Below are 19,500 nucleotides of genomic sequence, written 5' to 3' on the forward strand. Positions count from 1 at the left end.
TGGGTAATCAAGAGATAGTCCAACAGTTTGTCACACTCTGGGGAGGATTTTGGATCATCTAGAGGGGTCTTCTATCTTTACAAATACAGGTTAAAGAATAGACCTATTTCACTTCAAAATGTGTCAAGAGGGCAAGTAGCATGGTAACTGTTCTTAACACAACACACATCAAAACAAACACAACAATAAAAACAGGACACAAGGAAAATCTGGGAAGTGTTAAATCTATTCATGACCTTGACTGTGGTGCTTGTATATGTTCAGATTCATTACACTGTACACATTAAAATATTTGCAGTTTTTGTATATCAATTATACAGCAGTTAAGCTAATAAAACCAGATCTATTATCATCTCTCTATTTTTTTTTTTTTACCATACATAGAACCCAAGCTGATAATTCACTGTTATTTTGTTTCAGTTATAAGGAATATTTCTTCATCCCTCCACTTGAATTAATCTATGAAACTACAATTTTAGTTGAGATTTGAAACATCAGTGACTTAGAGTGTACTAAGATACAGAAATCTATTTTTGGATGCCTTTTCTCTTGTAAAACATAAAAAGGGAAGTTGGCAGTCCACTCAGGCCTTGATTAAATACAGCTCTGATTCAATAAGGAAAGAAAACCTTTACTTGATGAAATTCTTCTATAAAGGTATTTCCTTTCTTATATTACTAAGGAATTTTGATTTTATTTTTCAACCATGTTGTTAGGATATATAGTTTGATTCCTTTGAGAACTATTGAGATCTTTTCGGAAAATTCTATATTACGTTCAGAAATTTTACTTTCTTTTAGAAACCAAAGGTGATACAAAAGAATTAATCAATAGATTATAACTCACTGTTGATTATATTTTCAGGGGTAAATTTTATTTTTTGTTTCTATTTTTTTTCTTAAATCCCAATGGGCCAAGTACTTGTATGTAAGCACACATATTCATATAGTTACACAATGCTTTGCATATAATTGTTCCTACATAGTTAATAACTGATTAAAAGAATTTATGGATTCACTTTTTGTATAGGAATGTAAGTAGATGTCATACATATCAGTATGACCTTGGCACATAACAAATTGTAATAAAACTATATTCTTATCTGAGAGTTAACTGAAAGTAGGCCTGAAGACTGAGCCCCCAGGCCAGAACCAAAAAAATTCTATGCATCTAGAAGGATAGACGGAGAAGGCAATGGCACCCCACTTCAGTACTCTTGCCTGGAAAATCCCATGGATAGAGGAGCCTGGTAGGCTGCAGTCCATGGGGTCGCTAAGAGTCAGGCACGACTGAGCGACTTCACTTTCACTTTTCACTTTCATGCATTGGAGAAGGAAATGGCAACCCACTCCAGTGTTCTTGCCTGGAGAATCCCAGGGACGGGGGAGCCTGGTGGGCTGCCGTCTATGGGGTCGCACAGAGTCGGACACGACTGAAGGGACTTAGCAGCAGCAGCAGCATAGAACTTCAAATCAGAGACACACATCTCCATAGAATATCAACTTTATCAGAGTAATACCTTTTGTTGTTTGCTGTTTTCCAGGCCTCAGAGGAGGGCAATTCATTCATGATGGTTCCCTTTCTGCCACATCTGAAGTATTTTAACCTATGTTATATTCCCCTAACCTGCTACATTCCACCTATAACAATACTTATCATGCCTAATTATGAATACTTGTCTATTTTTATGTATCATCTTTAGTCTGTAATCTCCATCAAGGCAGGAACTATGCCTATATTTATTGTCATTTTATCTAAGCCCCACAATATATGGAAACATGAAGAAACAGAATATGTATTTATTGAATGCATGAATAAGTGAGTAAATACATTCTTAATATTTCTTCCCTTAAAAGCAAAGAATCAATCATGTCTTTAACATCTTTGTACTGCTTCCTACAACAAGGTGTTTTTTAATGAAGTGAATGTTCTATGAGAGGATTAAGATGATAAGCCTCTTGCCCTTTCAAAATCCTATGAAATGACAGAATAAACCCACACCACGATAAAACAAGAAAGAAAGCCATGTTGAGGAGTTCCTGAAAGCTAGCAAGCAGGTACGGTTAGATATAATGAGACACAGACCTGGAAGCAGTCACAAGCAATAGGGGAACATGCTTAAGTAGGAGAGTTGAGTGGAGAGGGAGTCACTGGGAGGCACTTTGCCTGGAGAGTTTCACAGGCTGCCTCTCCTTGGACTGAGTGACTAGGGCATTTGGCCAAAGACTAAAGCACTGAGTGGGATGCTTGGACCAAGTTGTAGGGGATGCTGCAAGGTTACTGCTAAGTACCTTGAGTCAGGGCAGGGGAGTCCTGCCAATACCCCAAAGACCAGACTTATCTGCATTTCCCACAGAGCCTATTGAAAAAGCATTTTCAAAACCAAAAATAAACTGTCAGTAAGTCTTTGAATTATAGCAAACTAGTAATACAATGAAAGTGAGATATCAAACTAAAAAAAAAACAGGAAGACAACACCTGAGAAAATGGAATTTGTGATATCCATAGGATAACAGTACATAGCAAAATCAGATAAATGTGAAAACATTACATTTAGGAGATCTTGAAAATTTTTAAATTCTTTTACAAAAGTAACAAATGCTCCATGTGGTAGGTAGGTTTCTAGAGTGACCATCTCGCCCTGGTTTCTCTGTAATCTCAGGAACTGGTGATTATGCTGTTGATGGCAAAGAGGATTTTGCAGATTCAATTAAGGTTACTAAGCAGTTACTTTTGAATTAATCAAAAGGAAGATTATCCGAGTGGTTGCAGTTCAATCACACAAGCCCTTTAAAAGTAGAGCTTTTCCCCCAGCTGGAGGCAGAAGAATAAGCCAGGACTCAGTGGAGCATGAATAGAACTCAGTCCACCATCAGTGGCTTAAGCATGTGGGTAGGAAGCTTTGTGGAAAGGACTAGAGAGGTGATCCTGGGGTGCCAGACAGGCTGCTAGCTGACATTCATAAAGGAAATAGGGACTTTAAACTTATAGCCATGAGGAACCGGATTCTACCAAGTTGGATGACCTTTAAAGCAGATTATTTCTCAGTGCCTCCAAAGGCAGAAAATTCCATTTTCTCAAGTGTTGTCTAACAAGAGCTTTTACCCTGGCTGATACTTTTATTTCAGCCTTATGAGACCCTAAGAAGAAAAGCTGAAGTGTATGTCAGCTGATATTTTTCTAGATTTTCATGACTTAAAGCAAAGCCATTTAGGATGTACTATTATTGCCACCAGTGTTCCCTAGTTTAACATACTCTTAATGGATTTGCTCTGAACACTGAAGACTTCAGTTTTGGCTGTAGAATTGACCAAAATCAGCCGACATACACTTCAGATCACAAAGTGCCTACTAACTAACCTACAAGTCATTTTGCCAAAGCTGAATGGTATTCTATGTCCTTAATAATTGAAAAGAAAATATATGCTCCATAAGATGCTGCAACTTATACCTATATATATATGGTTTTTTTTAATCCAAATTAACACCCACGTTTACGTACAAGATATTCTACATATTATCCTTTGTTCCTAAAATGACTGGAAGCACATCTTAAATTTAACCTGAGACTTGGAAGCCATATGTTTTTTCAAGAAAATCTGTATTCTTATTGCCTACTATTTTGGTTTGGACACTTTTCATCTTTCAAACTTCAATACTGTCATATAATGAGTTTTTTTGCTCCAAGTTTTGCTACTCTAATCTTTATCTTACATGGATATAGAAGACTTTTTCTAAAAGGCCAATCTTGTTATTTTACTCCCCATTGAATGGCTACCATTTGACTGGAGGAAAGTTAAACTTTATACCTTGGCTAGAAGTGGCTATTGCATTCCTTTCACTCCTCACTCCTCATCCTGTTCAGAATTGTATCCCAGGCTACACTATAAAGCTCTCCAAAGTCACCATGCTTCTCCTTATTATTGCCTCCTTCTGTGAAATAGTCAAGCTCCACTCTGGTCCCATGACTTTCTTGCCCTTCCTGACCTGTATGTCTGGCAAGATCCTATTAGTCTTTTAAGTTTCAGTTCATGCACCACACTCTAGAAAAATATATGGTGAAATAGCTTATTTCTGAAAGAATCTTAGCCATAACTTTCTCTATAGAATTGATATACACTGTATTTATAACATTGTATAATTTATAATTTCATTTATAATTTTATAATATACTCCCCATTCCACATGGCTGCTGTAACTACATGATTTATCATGATATCATACAGTTACCATCACAAAAAGTTAGTCAAACATGACCAACTAATGAATATACTTATTCATGTGAGAGCATTTACATGTGGGAATAATTATAACTGCAATGGGATCCTATAGATGTCTTGATAACTAGGATGTATCTATCAAACATCAGCAAAATAATAGAATGAATATTCATTATGATAAAAAGAAATACTAATATAAAACAATTACATAGAACTTTCAACATGCTTAGGCACAATCTAAGCACTTTGTATGTATTGACTTTTTGAAGTCTCTACATTCCATTCTCTTACTTGAAGATACAATTCTATGGCATTCATCAGTTTAAATGTAGTACTTTGAATAGTATTAAGGCTTTCCTGATAGCTCAGTTGGTAAAGAATCCACCTGTAATGCAGGAGACCCCAGTTTGAGGTTTGATTCCTGGGTCGGGAATATCCCTTTGAGAAGGGAAAGGCTACCCACTCAAGTATTCTTGGGCTTCCCTTGTGGCTTAGATGGTAAAGGATCCGCCTGCAATATGGGAGATCTGGGTTTGATACCTGGGTTGGGAGGATCCCCTGTAGAAGGGAAAGGCTACCCACTTCAGTATTCTGGCCTGGAGAATTCCATGGACTGTATAGTCCCATGGGGTCACAAAGAGTCAGACATGACTGAGAGACTCTCACTTTCGCTTTGAATAGTATTTGACTATAGTAGATGTTGGTCATATAAACAAACTCTATGAGCATTTTTGGAGACATAGAAAGGCATGCTGCTAATTAAGTCTTTGACACATTACTATGAATTAAATTTTGTCTTAGTTTAGTGCCTACATTTCCAGTCCACTGTAGCCCAATTTAGAGTAATTTGTGCTCAATGTAATGTGGCAACCTTGAAAGGAGGGGAGTTTGGGGGAAGAATGGATACATGTATTTGTGTGACTTGAGTCTCTTTGCTGTCCACCTGAAACTATCACATTATTAATTGGCTATACTCCAATACAAAATAAAAATTAAGATTAAAATTTAAAAATACTTATTCAAACTGAAAAATAATTTGTAATATTCTAGAGAACAGGGTTTTTTTGCTTATTTTTAAAATTGGGATTACTATAATCTTACTACAAAGATATACTTAATTCAATAGACATGTCAGGTATAAAACATTCTATTTTTTACACATGGGGATGCATTGCTTTTTCTTTGTTTCAACATTATATAAAATCATTTATTTTATTATGCTTTGATTTATCCTTAATTATTTGTATGCATGTTTTCTTAGTATATTGTTGGTTCCAGTACGTAACAAGCTAGGTGTAAGTCTATGCGTTACCCACCTTTTCATCCCTACACAGAACCTAGATATAACATGATAAGAAGAGAGACTATAAAGTAGGACTGTGCTGTGCTGTGCTTAGTCGCTCAGGTGTGTCTAACTCTTTGTGACCCCATGGACTGTAGCCCCTCAGGCTTCTCTGTCCATAGGGATTTCTCAGGCAAAAATACTGGAGTGAGTTGCCATGCCCTCCTTCAGAGGATCTTCCCAATCCAGGAATCGAACCCAGGTCTCCCTCATTGCAGGCAGATTCTTTACTGACTTACCCACCAGAGAAGATCTGAGATGCAATCCCAGGTCTGCCAGGAAGTAACTCTGTTACTTTAACTAATTTTTTTTTTTCTGGGATTCACTTTATTCTAAAGTGAATAAATGCTTAGGGTTAAATCATCTCAAAATTTCTCTCTAGTTCTAATATTCTATTATTCAATGAGACAATTGTTTCTGTTAAAGTTAGTCATATTTATGACTGAGTCATAGTTATTTGTGGAGAAGGCAATGGCAACCCACTCCAGTACTCTTGCCTGGAAAATCCCATGGATGGAGGAGCCTGGTAGGCTGGAGTCCATGGGGTTGCTAAGAGTCAGACATGACTGAGTGACTTCACTTTCACTTTTCATGCATTGGAGAACAAAATGGTAACCTACTCCAGTGTTCTTGCCTGGAGAATCCCAGGGATGGGGGAGCCTGGTGGGCTGCTGTCTATGGGGTCGCACAGAGTCGGACACGACTGAAACAACTTAGCAGCAGAAGCAGCAGCATAGTTATTTGACTGCAACTTAGAATTCTTTTTACAAACCTTGTTTCTATATAATAATAATACTAATAATTTATTAAGATTAGAATCTTCAAGTCTGGGCACATAGGGACCCAATTAAAGATATGTTATGCAGCATTCTTTGCTGTTGCTATTTCTGGCCTGGTGACTACATTTTAGCCTATGGGATATTAATAGAAGCAATATGTTCATTTTCTAGGTTGTCCCATGAAAAGGAATGAACATGCTCACCATTTTCTCCTCACTCCTTTCTGCAGAATGGTATACCAACTTAGTGATGAATTATGCAGATAAGAGCAACATTTAAGAAGAAGTCATTAACAAAATGGGGAAATGTAAGTTCCCAACCTGGCATTCAGTCTATTGTGCATTCACTCTTACATACAGTTGACACTTGACAATGTGAGCATTAGTGGGACCCTCTGTGTGGTCCAAACTCTATAAATAACTGATAGCTGGCCCCCAGTTCTGAGTCTATGGATTCAGCCAACCTCAGATCACATAGCGGTTACTATTGAAAAAAAAATGCCCACATGTAAGTGGAACTGTGCAGTTCAAACCCATAAGAGTCAACTGTAACCTAACACATACAAAACAGAGAAATAAGTGCTATCATAATAAGCTAGTGTTATATCAGCTAAACCAATATCCTGACTTATATTTGAGGCCTAATAAAACTCAGAAGACTTAAAATTGGAAAAAAGTATCTGTAAAGCATCTTGAACTATTGATGTACCAATAGATCATCATGTTGCTCATTTATATTGAAGATGATATGCTAGATAGATGAAGTGATCAGGGAGCAGTAAGTATTCTAGATGCCCCAGTGGGATTTATGCAGGCCAAAAGATGAGAGATAAACTCTGTTAATGGTTAGGGGCGTGACACATTGCTGAAATTGCTGGGAGACTGAAATTCATCATATCAGACTATCCTTTCTAAAGTGAGAGGTTTTTTTTTAAACATTTACCACCAAGAAAAAGTCACCAGGTTTCATGATGCTTTTGGATTTTGAAGTCAACTTATACCACAATTTGATATGCTACTTCAATACTTTTACTGAGAAATTGATAAAACTATTAGTTTGAGAAGACCCGAAGCTATTGCTAGAACCACACATTCAGCAGGTAAGCCTGCAGTTCAAGTTGCCCTGTTACTTGGGCCTCATGTCCCCATAGATCATGGTGCCACACTACAGTCTGTGGGCCCAATCTGGCCCATCATCTGTTTACGTGGGTACTGTGAGCTAACATTACTTTGCCAACATAGGTCCATCTAATCAAAGGTATTGTTTTTCCAGTAGTCATGCATATGAGATTTTGACTATAAAGAAAGCTGAGCACTAAAGAATTGATGCTGGATTGGTGTTGGAGAATTGGTGTTGGAGAAGACTCTTGAGTCCCTTGGGCTGCAAGGAGATCCAACCAGTCTATCCTAAAGGAAATCAGTCCTGAATATTCATTGGAAGAACTGATGCTGAAGCTGAAACTCCAACACTTTGGCCACTTGATGCAAAGAACTGACTCATTGGAAGAGACCCTGATGCTGGGAATGATTGAAGGCAGGAGAAAAGGGGACAACAGAGGATGAGATGGTTGGATGGCATCACTGACTCGATGGGCATGAGTTTGAGTAAGCTCCAGGAGTTGGTGATGGACAGGGAGGCCTGTTGTGCTGCAGTCCATGGGTCACAAAGAGTAGGACAGGACTAAGTGACTGAACTGAACTGAACTGTGAGCTAAGAATAAATTCTACATTATTTTTAAATAGTTGAAACAAATATCAAGAGTAATATTTCATGACTTGTGAAAATTACATGAAATCTAAATTCCATACCCACAGAGCAAATTTTGTTGGACTAGAACTACAGTTCTTCTTTGACTTATTATCTACAGATGCTTTTGTGCCATGATGACAAAGATGGATAGCTGTGACAGAAATTGTATGACCCATGAAGCCTTAAATATTTACGATTTGTCCCTTTATAGAAAAGCTGACACTCTCTGCAGTATTAAAAACAACAACAACAACAACAAAAAAAACCCAGAAACTTGTAATGGAGCCTCTGGCAGACCTTAAGAAGAAACCATGGCTCAGATTCAGTCTGAGTCTTATACTATGATCATGCTCTCCTTTCAAGGATTAAATTTGTGTGGGTTCAACATCATAGATGTCCCCTCATGCAGACAGATCTAGATATTTCCAGCATTAAATGTCCCATCTGCCAACCTCAGAAGTCATTGGAAAAGTGACTCTTGGGTTGTTTTTAGAATCCAAACTCCTGATAATAAAGTACCAGAGAAAAGCATGAACTAAAATGCCTATAATGATTTGAGCATGATCTAATTCACTAAGTCAAACAATGGTGTATAGTTCAACATTCCAGTGTCTTAAGAACAAAACAAAGATGAATCGGAGGAAACAAATACAATGGAAAAACAGGTACCTTAGACACCCTGTGTAACTTTTCCTTTTGTTTTACTGTTCCTCCTTCATGTCATGTCTCAGGCTTCACAAGGAATTCTCTATGAGCACCTGGTATTTCAAGGGAAAGCAGTCACTGGCATGGCATATGACAACACCCAGCAGTGGGTAGCCAATGTATTACAGCCCCACTCCAGGGAACACCTAAAAGGTTCAGCAGAGGGAAATCCCCCTAGTGGACAAACTTGGGGAAGCACATCTATTTGTCTCATGTAAAGGGAGAGACTCTGTAAAGGTGAAAGTTGGATCATAAAGAAGGCTGAGTGCTGAAGAATTGATGCTTTCAAATTGTGGTGCTGGAGAAGACTCTTGAACGTCCTTTGGACTGCAAAGAGATCAAGCCAGTCAATCCTAAAGGAAATCAGACCTGAATATTCATTGGAAGGACTGATGCTGAAGCTGAAGCTCCAATACTTTGGCCACCTAATGTGAAGAGCCAGCTCATTGGAAAAGAGCCTGATGCTGGGAAAGATTGAAGGCAGGAGGAGAAGTGGGCAGCAGAGAATGAGATGATTGGATGACATCACTGACTCAATTAACATGAGTTTGAGCATGACTCTGGGAAAAAGTGAAGGACAGGGAAGCCTGGTGTGCTGCAGTCCATGGCATTGCAAAAGTCAGACACAATTTAGCGACTGAACAACAACATGCTAGCTGATGGGTTGGATGACCTGTCAAGGCTTTGAAAAGAACAAGATTTTCAAGACTTCTGTTAAGTCTGGACAAGATGTAATTGAACCAACTTCTTGGTATAGGTATTGATGATGAAGAGAATTGTGTTTGTTATAAAAGATCATCAGAGTAAATTCATTTCAGAGAAGGTTTTAAGCAAAAGGATGGAGACTATGACCCTTCAGATGATTTCACTGACTCTTTCCCAAATATCTTTCTGCTTGCTTGATAGAGCCACATATGAAGTAGTCATCGGGGTTGGCATAAAAGCCATGCATGATGTCAGTGGCTTAGAATTATCCTCATCAAAGCTTCTCTGGCTACTGTGGACCAGAGGCTAATGCTCATTACCTGATAGTGTATGATTTCCCAAGAAAATAGCTCTCCACCCAGTAGCAGGTTAATTACATTGTCCCCAGGGATAGCTAGATAGATAGGTGCAAACATGCCTTCCTATTTGTAATACTTCTGCCAATGACACTATTCACAGACTTTCAGATATCTGTTCTCTAACATGGTACATAACATCACCGCCAATGAGTGTATGCTATTCATTTGTATGGCAAAGAAGTGAAGCAATGAGCTGGCATCCGTGAAATTTACTTAGCACACGCTCATGATTCAATTGTAGCTGACTTTATAGAATGGTGAAACAGCCTGCTGAAAGTTTAGTTACAGCACTGACTGGCAGACAAGTCTCTTTAAGGTCATGACATTCTCCATTTACCATGTAATGTATGCCATAAACCAAAAGACACTCTGGTTCTCCCTTTACTATAGCTAGAATACTTCGGTTAGGGAAACTATGGGGTTAGAGATGGGGGTGTTCTTTTTTTACTATTACATACAGTAAATCACTGGAAGAATTTTTGCTTTCTGTTTCCATGACCTTTATTTTAGTGGCTGTAAACATCCCGATCTCCAAGGTAGAAATTCTTCTACTAGGGAACAAAGTTTTATGCTCCTTTAAAAAAAAAAATACCCAAAACTGAAATTGCTCTCTGGCTTATCATGTCATGCAGAGAAAAGGGTCAGTATCCTGATGAAGAGATTGATCTTCATTACCAAGGAGAAAGCAACTGGCTGCTGTGAGACAATATGACAAGAAAGACAACGTTTGAAACCAGAGGATTCACTGAATTTTCAGTACCTTTTAGCATTTTACCCTACAGTAGTCAATGGAATACTCAGGAGTCTAATAAAGATGGGACCAAGAGGACTTAGATCTCAAGAATCAAGGTTTGGGTCACTCCACTTGATAAAGAATTGCATCCATTCTAAGTAATTGTGTAGGGTGAAAGGAACAATAAACGGGTGTTGCAAGACAGCAGGTATAGAAATGGGACTGTTAAAATCAGGCTTCATATTAATTCTTTCTTTCTCTCTCCCTATGCTATGAAATGGTGGTGGCTAGAAACTCATACTTTAGGTGGAAATTTATCTGTAGTGCTATCATATTATGATTAAATGAGAGCGTAGGATATTTTGTATTGGTCCACACGTTTTTCATCAAGAAAAAGAATGAGAGGAGTTATTGAGAAGCAAAAGGGGTGGACTGAGCTGGATATTTTTATTTGTACCTCCAGGTCTTCTCTTCACCCTTTCCCACCTTATTTTGTTCTCCAGGAAATTAACTTTATAGAAGGCACCGATGGGCTCCTTTCCCATAGGGTTGGATTTAATCAGCAGGAAACACTTGTAAAGATAGGATGGAAGGAGGACATTAAGACTGGTGTACACATTAAACTGACTCCCGCTGAGTCTGTTAAACACCACAGCTTCTCCCCGGGAGCCCACTCTTCCATCTAGAGTTACATTTCTCAGTTCCAGTAACTGAGCAATCCTTTTACCTCTTTGGATATATGACTACTAACAGTTCTTGCTAGCCCCAGGTGGGCTTCATCCAAACTTTTTGGTTTGCTGAATTGCTCACACTTTGTAAATAGTCTTTTGACTAATATGTCTTCAGATATATTTTAAATATATCCTGTTTGTGTGTGAAATCTGTTTCCCTTTGGAGAGCCTGGATGATACAGAGTGATGCAATATTGAATGTTAGATATTATTTTTTCTTCTACCTCTTAGGTCTAAAATATTAAAAGTTCCAGATGAAATAGATGTCATTGTCTCAGAAAATGTCACCAATATCGTTATTTCCCTATGGCAATTCAGTCCTAGTTTTGATGAAAGGGTAATATGAGAGTAAATGGATTTTCTTTGTCTTTTTGTCTTTCGTGCATGCTTTAGAAAAATGACCTTTAGAATCAGTGCACTGGAATATAAATGCAAACTGCCTTTAAACATTTTTGACGAACTAAGTGCACTCAAAGCCTTTACTGATGTGTAAAAACAAGATGGTTAAATAATTTATACTTAATAGTTGCTAATAATTATGGTTACCTCTATGCAGCTTTGACTTTCCTCATATTGCATATCTGTGAAGAATTTTAAACAATTTACTCAAGTGGTGGAATTTTATATGGATGAGAAATTATGACATAACAAAATAAAAATGAATAATCTAAGTTTAGTCATAAATTTCAATCACCCTGATAGTTATTTGTAATAAACCTGACTAAATGATAAAGAAATACAATCAATAAATATATCCAAGTAATTCTTAACTGGGAAATAATACTTCATGTCATAGTAATTTGTGCCAGTGTTTTAATCATTTCTACAGGGTAATGATATACCTTTACAATTTTGTAATTTTTTTCTGTTTTTGTTATTGCATCATTTCATTCTTATATCTTTGGTAATGTTAATAAACACTTTTTAACATGGAATCCATATATATATATATATATCTCACACTGCATAATATGGTTTAAAGTACTGAAGAGTTTGCCCACAAAGTAAAACCATTTTTACTTTATAACTTCAGCATGGTTTTTCACATATATATTTACATTTGAAAATGTCAATTGGTAAGCACATATGGGATATTTTCTAAAATATATCATGAAACTGATAATTATGTTTTTAAGAGAATCAACATGATGATTCACAATGGTCATTAAAACTGTTCTCTTAAAGCCATACTGAGTGAGGTAAATTAGACAGTGAAGGAAAAATACTGTATGACATACCTTATATAATTTCTAAAAAGAAATGATACAAATGATCTTATTTTCAAAACAAAAAGAGACTCACAGACTTAGAAAGGATAGTTAGGGAGTTTAGGATGGTCATGTACACACTGCTATATTTAAAGTGGATAACCAACAAGGACCTATTGATAGCACATGGATCGCTGCTCAATGTTATGTGTCGACAGCCTGGATGGGAGAAGGGTTTTTGGGGGAGAATGGATACATGTATATGTATGGCTGAATCTCTTCCCTGTTCACGGGAAACTAAAACAACACTGTTAATCAGCTATAACCCAACAAAATAAAAAGTAAAATGTTCTCTTCAGAATCTTTTTGAGATAGGGTAGTTACGTAGCCTGTAAGGATGTTCTGGCATCAGCAAAGAGCAGTTTTGTATGGATTTATTTCTAGAAAATAGAAAAATACAACTAGAAAAATCTTTCATAAAGTATTTATGAAAGGAGGTTAAGACAAGGGAGATATTGAGAAACCTAGGAAACTCAATCAACATACTGCTTTCAGAGAAAGAAATGTTTTTATAAAGGTTTCTAATGTAAAAATAATTCAAATTTCAAGTGAGGTTTCCTGCCACCACCCCTAGCAGATTAGATTATACTAACTCCCTCCTCTCCCCCACCCCTAATATCCCACCTACTCCTCTTGGACATTCAAAATGCATGATGTCACAGGGCTAGCTAGTAAGACAGCCTATTTTCTGGGAGTCTAATTTCCTTCTGGTTCGAAATCCTTTCTATTGTATTGTTTCAATTTCTGGATCATCTTATAAGTTGTTCCTACTACTAGGCTTGCCATATTTAACAAATAGAAATACAGCCTTTAAGTTAAATTTGAATTTCAGATACAAGTGATTATTTTTTTTTACTGTAAGTCTGTCTCATGCAATATTTAGGGCAGGCCTGTACAAAAGATTTATTTATTATTTATTTGTTACATTTAACTGGGTGTCTTTATTTTATCTGACAGTCTTACCTATTGCATACTAGATAGTTTTTGATGAAATTCAGCTTCTTTTCATTAGTTCCTCCTTCAATCTCCTACCAAGTGCAATACAACTTTTTTTCACAGATAGTTTCCATTGAATGGACTTCCCTGGGCTCAGTGGTAAAAAAACCTGCCTGCCAATGCAGGAGACATGAATTCAAACTCTGGACTGGAAAGATCTCCTGTAGAAGGAAATGGCAACCCACTCCAGTATTCTTGCCTGGGAAATCCCATGGACAAAGGAGTCTGGCAGGCTACAGTCCACAGGGTCTCAAAAGAGTTGGACATGACTTAGCGACTAAACAACACCAACAACAGTTTCCACTGAAGTTTTGGGAAAGCTACAGAAAAAAAAGTATGAATGATAGGAGATATTGTAAAATACAATTTATTTTTTAATCCCTAACATAAAAGTAACATTCACTGCTCTTTGTTGTCAATGTATACATTTTTAATCGATATTGATTGATACTTGATTACAAGAAAGCAGAGTTTCTTAAGTGCAACTTTGAGTAAATTTAGGATGTCTATATCTTGTTTCCTCATATACAGCATAAAAAGATCAATTATTTATATTAATGGCATGTAGATCTATCTATAAAATTTAAAGTTGCATTAAGATTTTGGAGACAACTTATAAACACCTATTAATTTTAAGAAATAAGAATCTTTTTTTTTCTTGCCATTGAAGAAGGAAGTAGAATAGCTGAGCTAATGAAATAAAGAATGATATGGTTGGAAAATATTTATCTGGAAAAGGCTAATATTACCTTGAGGTCTGATTTTTTCCCCCCAGTATTCCCTACCTCTAGTCTTCCCACCTCTGTTGACCAGTAGAGTAAGCCTCAACTTTGTAACTGGGGACACTGTCTCTGCATTCCATTGGTTTTACACATTTTATAGTTTTTAACTTTTCTGAGCCCTAATTAATTTTCAGAGCCTGATATTTTAATCAGGACTTTGCTCATATGAATCTTTGTCACTGAGGCCATCTCTTATCACTCTATGAATATACCAAATCAGATGTACACTTTATTTTTCTCACTAGCATATATCATCATCTCTCACATCATTGGCTATTCATATATTAACTTGTTTATTTTTATTGCCCATCTCTTCACACCAGAAGGTAGTCACCACAATGACCAGGTTTTGCCTATCGTTTCCTATGCTGTATCTCCAGAATTTCAAGCAACTCCTAGCACATATAAGAATACAAAATATATTTGTTGACTGAAAGTTAAGCTTTACCTGTTTCCATATATCATAAGGGGCTGCACCAACTTCCAGATTTTTCTGTAGTTTTAAAGGTATACTGCATAGAAAGAATTAGGATAGTGCCTGGCTCCTGTATGCAGGAAATTAATGATTAATTTTATTGTTACTAACCCAGAGCACACTCCCTGACGTGCAGTAGTAAATCAATGGATTTTAATACTCTTTCCTTTCCTTCTCAATTTCTTTGATTTATCTCCTATGTTGAGTATTAGCTTCTCTCACTTACCCTGAACAGAAGCATGGAAATGCAAGAAGATACAAAGAACAATGAAAACTCTAGCTTTACAAAATATTAATAACAGTGTGTATTGCTGGAATTACATAAATTTATTCTATTTATTACATGAGAATGCTTGGCAACATTAGAACAAAAGGTTGCAGGGGTGTCTATAAGGTCACATTGTTTTAAAATTTTAGCATTTTGAGGGTAGCAGGGAAAGTATTCATATGTATTAAATCTTACTAAGTCAAAGATTCTTTGTTATTGTCTTTGAGTAATAAAATGGAAAAAGAGCTTGAAACTAACAATCTTATAGAGATGAAAAATAAATTTAAAATAACTTTATCAATGTAAAAGTGGGCAAGAAACAGGAGGACAAAAAAGTAATATAATAGATATTCATCCTAAAGGAAATCAATCCTGAATATTCATTGGAAGGATTGATGCTGAAGCTGAAGCTCCAGTATTTGGCCACCTGATGCATAGGGCTGACTCATTAGAAAAGACCCTGATGCTGGGAAAGATTGAAGTCAGGAGAAGAGGACAACAGAGGACAAGATATTTGGATGACATCACTGACCCAACGAACTTGAGTCTGAGCAAGCACCAGGAAATGGTGAAGGACAGGGAAGTCTGGCATGCTGCAATCCATGGGATCAGAGTCAGACACACCTGAGGGACTGAACAACAACAATAGATATACGTAAACCCAAATGTATAAACAAATCCAGTAATTTGATGAGAAATAATCAAATAAAAATTGTTATTCAGGGTTTAAAAATAGAATCTAAACATAGGCTGCTTTAATAAGACACCTGACATTTAAAAATAAAGGAAATATTATTATGAAAGGATGGGAAATATGCCAAGACAAAATGAAAAAACAATAAGAAAATTGGTATAGCTATGTTAATGGCAAAGATGACTTTAGTGCAGTAGGAATTACTGGAGCTGTAGAAAGATATTCCAGCATGATATCAGGGTCAATGTGCCAGGAGGATCATCAATTTCAGTTTATATGTATATCATAACCTAGGTTTAGACTACAGAAAGCAAAAATTAATAGGAATATAAAGAAATAAACACCACCACAAACATATTGGGAAACCTTTCATGTACTCCTCTGAGTAATAGAACAAGAACACAAAAAACACTAATGCTATAGACGATGAGACAAAATCAGTTTTAAAAAATTGAACCTAAAACTGACACACGGAATACTACCAATAACAACTGAAGGGTGTATATTCTTTCCAAGTATGCTAGGAACATTTGCCAAAACTGACCATAGGCACAACAAAGCATGCATCAATACATTTAAAAGATCTCGTATAATACAGAATACATTTTCTGGCCACAGTGAAGGCAATAACAACAACAAAAAATAACTGAAAAATCCTCAAATGTCTAAAAAATAGCAAAATCTAAATAACTTGGGTCGAAAAGAAATCACAATGGAAATTTCATATATTTGGAACTGTATGATAATGAATATGAAGCTTGGTGACCTTTTTGGATGCAATGAAGATATACTTTTAGAAAAAATATAATGTGTCAGTGAATATGTTAGATACAATTTAAGTAGTAGCTTAGAAGACTTTAGCAATTCTGTGTTCCTACCAGGAAGTAGAAAACACAGAGAAAATTTAAAATATGTGTTTGCTTGTGTGTGTGTATTTGTGTGTGTGTATTTTAATGTATTAGAGAGCTGATGAAGCAACCTGGACTTAAAAGGAAAAATAATTTCCAAGAAGCAAAACCATTTGGAGAGGTATGACAATATCCTGCAGTTGTTTTTGTTCATTTGTTTTTCTCCCATTTGAGTGTGAAGTATAAGCCTAACGTGCACACAAAGTGAGACAAGGTGCTCAAGATTCTGAAGAACAACATGTATCAGGGAATCTCATGGGGACAGAATGACTAGAAAAGGAGAAATTAGACCCGGGTTCGATCCCTGGGTTGGAAAGATCCCCTGAAGAAGTAAATGGCAACCCACTCCAGTATTCTTGCCTGAATTATCTCATGGATGGAGGGGCCTGGTGGGCTACAGTCCATGGGGTTGCAAAGAGTGAGACACAACTGAGCAACTAACACATAATATACATAACATAGAGCATTTGTTAATTAGGATCAAGGTATAAGTCTAAACAAAAAGACAGAGAGAGAGAAAGGAAGAGAACTGACTCCCAAGCTTTTCAGCTTTTCCATTGGAGACATTTACTGAGTTCTAAAATCAAAGGGACCATTTAGAAGGCTAAGATGAAATCTTACACAAACTAAACACTTCCAGTTTTCAGGTCCTCATGTAATGAGCTTGGAAGTCACAACTCCACATCCTAACAAATAAAACCCTAAACAGACTAAGATGTCAACTCTTGTTGGGTCCAAAAGAGAGGGAAGGGTAAAGGCAGACCACGACCCTAAAGATTAGAGGAAAGGAAAGTCAAAGTGTCAGTCTCTCAGTCCTGTGCTGACTCGTCATGGTCCCATGGACTCCCAGAGCTCAGACTCAAGGAAACCACTGTGGGATCAAAGTCGCAGCAGGAAAATCTGAGATATATCATTGACAAACTGCTGGGGACATGGTGTGGACAATGCTGAGAGCTAAAAAAGTCCAATGAGGGGGGAGTTTCATAGGAGGGTCCCCAAAATACTGTGAGATTTACTTTCAGGAGTCCAAGCAGTTTCCCGCCCACAGTAAATATCAGAGGAAAAAAAAAAATCCCACTGAATTTCATGCAGGAGGATGGAAAAAGGAACCACTTTCAAATATACCAAAACACTCTTAACATGACCTATCCCTAGGAGAAACTAGTTAACCAGAGCCTAACATGCAGGGGTATTTTCAGAGCCTAACTAACCTGGGGAAGATAAGTATCTAAACCCCTTGCCCATTCTAGTCTGCTCTCTTGCCTAATCAGGGAGAAAACAATCCTACAAAACATTTGTGATCTCCCCAGGCCAGAGGCATAGACTCACTGAAAGCCTGAGACCTAACCATAGGACTATAGAATGTTTTCTTTCCCTAAATACCAACACATTGCTAAAGGCTCATACGCAGAAGTTCCTCTTGCCTGGTACATTATATCCAACTACCGAGGAAAAATTATAAGGCATACCAAAAGACAAAAAGGAAATAAAAACCTCCAACCTTCCCCACCCCACAATTTAAAGAGACAGAACAAGCATCAGAACCAGACATGGCAGGTATGCTGGAATTACTATACTGAAAATTTTAAACTAGGATTCATATGGGGGTGTCGTGATGCCTCAGACAGTAAAGAATCTGCCTGCAATGCAACAAACATAGGAGACGTGGGTTCGATCCCTCAGTTGGGAAGATCCCCTGGAGAAGGGCATGGCAATCCACTCCAGTATTCTTTCTGGGAAAATCCCATGGACAGAAGAGTCTGGTGGGCTATGGTCCATGGGGGTCGCACAGAGTCGGATATGACTGAAGCAACTGAGCACACACACAACTATGCAGGAACAGATGAACAATGTCAGCAGAGAGATGAAAATCCTATGGAAGAACCAAAAAGGAAAAAAATACGCTAACAATAAAAACACTGTAACAGAAATAATGAATGCCTCTGATGGGCTTAAGGGCTTCCCTATAGCTCAAACAGTTAAGAATCTGCCTATAATGCAGGAGACCCGGGTTTGACCTCTGGGTCAGGAAGATCCTCTGGAGAAGTGAATGGCAAACCACTCCAGTATTCTTGTCTGGTGAATCCCATGGACAGAGAAACCTGGTGGGCTACAGTCCATGGGGTTGCAGAGTCGGACATGCCTGAGTGACTGACAGTTCACTTCACTGATCTGCTTATTAGTAGATCAAGCAAGGCTGAGCACAGTCAAATGGATTTTTCAGCAGGTGCTTAGTGGTGATGAATGAAATAATAGTTTAGAGGCCAGGGGAGGAAGAGGAGACTTTGAAAGATCAAAAATCTAAGGTGGGACCCCTCAAGGTTATGACCTAGGAACAGGTTGAGCAGACCAAAGCTAAAAGACTTATGAAAATGAAAACCAAGACTCAAGACAGGTGGTGCCAAATTGGATTACTGTGATCAACTTCCTATCTTCCTAGTAAGAGAAACAGAAAAGCTCCTTAAGAAAAGGTGCTATAGATGCTATACAAATGCTCTTTTTATAAGGTCTGGTATCACTTAAAACATGAACAAAACATGTCAAGAGAAAGGACTAAATGGTTGAAAGTCAATAGGAGAAAATAAATACAAATAGTAAAAACAGACTCATTATTGAAACAGATTTTAGAGTTATCAGATAAGGATTCTAAACATGAAAATGTAGTTATACATAGGAGAAGGAAATGAAATACGGCAAATTCCCCAAATAACTGAAATTTATATAAAACATCAAAGTAAAGGGCTTCCTTGTGGCTCAGCTAGTAAAGAATTCGCCTGCAATGCGGG

The sequence above is a fragment of the Bos indicus genome, chromosome 24 (assembly GCF_029378745.1).
Source record: "Bos indicus isolate NIAB-ARS_2022 breed Sahiwal x Tharparkar chromosome 24, NIAB-ARS_B.indTharparkar_mat_pri_1.0, whole genome shotgun sequence".
In the NCBI taxonomy this organism is placed as follows: Eukaryota; Metazoa; Chordata; class Mammalia; order Artiodactyla; family Bovidae; genus Bos; species Bos indicus.